The sequence below is a fragment of the Cephus cinctus genome, unplaced genomic scaffold, assembly GCF_000341935.2.
Source record: "Cephus cinctus unplaced genomic scaffold, Ccin1 Ccin1_scaffold1406, whole genome shotgun sequence".
NCBI classification, from domain to species: Eukaryota; Metazoa; Arthropoda; class Insecta; order Hymenoptera; family Cephidae; genus Cephus; species Cephus cinctus.
In genome coordinates, this window is record NW_014333800.1 from 1836 (window position 1) to 3670 (window position 1835).

Below are 1835 nucleotides of genomic sequence, written 5' to 3' on the forward strand. Positions count from 1 at the left end.
TCATTATCCTAGTAGAGCACAGCTTCCATGATTATTTTGGGTACAATTCCCTTAATTTAACTGGGGTGTCTGCCTGTAGCATTGGTTCTGTCTTGCGCGTTCTGGTCGGCCCAGCGAAAACGTCTTTCGCGTGCTCTATTTAATGCTGCTCTGAGGCTATCTGACCTTGATACTAGCGGTTCTAACTAGATGCTTACCGCGGGCGACACCGAGTTCGGCGTGAGAGCCGTTGTCGTTAATGTTGAATTATGCTTACGCTTGTAACACTTGTACACGGCAAAACAAACCAAAGCTATTGGAGCTATTGTACCCAATGAGTAGAACCCTAGATTATGATAAAATTGTTCTAGATGTTAGTCGTCATGGTCCAGGCTTGCCTTAATGCTAGACACTTGTGTCCCGAGGCGCGCTAACTCCTCGGGGTTTCCTAGCACCTTAACAAGTTTCACCGTTCCGATATCACTGGTCACTCGCGGGGGACTAACTTGGTCCATCTCCGATAGTGTGTGATTGAAGGAGGGCAAGTAGTTCTTTTTGGGGATGACCTGGGTGATGCGTCGGATGGTTCGCAAGCTGAATTTCTGGGCGGTTACCGTACATACGCCTACCAAAGCCAATACACCTATGTGTCTTAATGTTTCGTGCGACGCGGGGTCTCCGTCGCAGGTAATACTAATTGGTTCGTCGGTGGGCGCTACAAATAACCATTTATCCGGCTGGTGCATAGTAATCACTAGGATATGGTCGAACGTGATGACCCGCTTTGGACAGTGAAGGCCGTTGCCCGTGTCCATTTTTGCGAACGTCAGCACTTCGCACGGTGCTGAGCTCGTCAGAGGAATTAACGGATGCAGGGGATTGCATATATATCTACTCGCGAAATGTTTACAATTCTTCAATTCCAGGTTGGTCATTCGTAGCAAGTTTCGATTTTCCTGGTCCATAATCACGAGGTCTTCCGAGGTGTCGGGGTAGTAGTACGCCCCGTTCTCTAACCTCACGGGTATCGGGTATACGTTGCTTACGCAGTACCTCTTCTGGCTTATTAACGGAAGGTCGAGTATGACGACGATGGCGTTCCCTTGACTGAAGGCCTTCGTATCGGCTAGTCTCATTAGGGTAGATGCTTCTTTGCGTTCGATTGGCACCGGGAATCCGGTTCCCGTTGGTAAGTGTAGTAGTGCATCTGTGAGGTACTTTACGAGTTTTCTCGGTGGTAGCACTTCCGCACTCACCTTGCCGCTCGCAATCTCAACTAATAGCCAAACCAATTCTTTTATGTTGTTCTGTAGTGCCTCGACTATCACGCTTAGGGCGGTGAGGCTCTCGTCTAGCCTTTGTTCTTTCATCACTATATTCATGTCTGCCGTCAGTGTAAGGTTTACATGGGCAATGAGTTCTTGGAGAACCAGTTCGTTGCTCTGCCCGTTAGTGAAGGTGTCATTGAAGAGGTGCAACGTGGACTCTACCACTACCACTCTGTAATTTGTCATTCATGCTCTCCTACAGCGTTCGCTGGTTGGAGTGTATGGCGGCAATTTCTTGGTTGATCCTTTTCGCGTCCGCGGCGTCCATATTTCCGGTGATGGACTTTACAATTGATCCTAACCCGTCGATCAAGCCCCTGCGCTTACGCGCTGAGTCCGGTTTCACGAGGTCGTGAAACGTTCCCATTCCGTCTTCTATTTTCCGCACCATCCTGGCCACGGAATCTGCAATGGCTGGACAGAGAAGGTCATTTCTTCCTTGTTTCTCGCAGATGTCTAGTAGCAGCCGCAAATTAGCGCTGACGTCGGCTTCTCGTTTCAATAAGGCCGTGAAATCCATGGTAACGG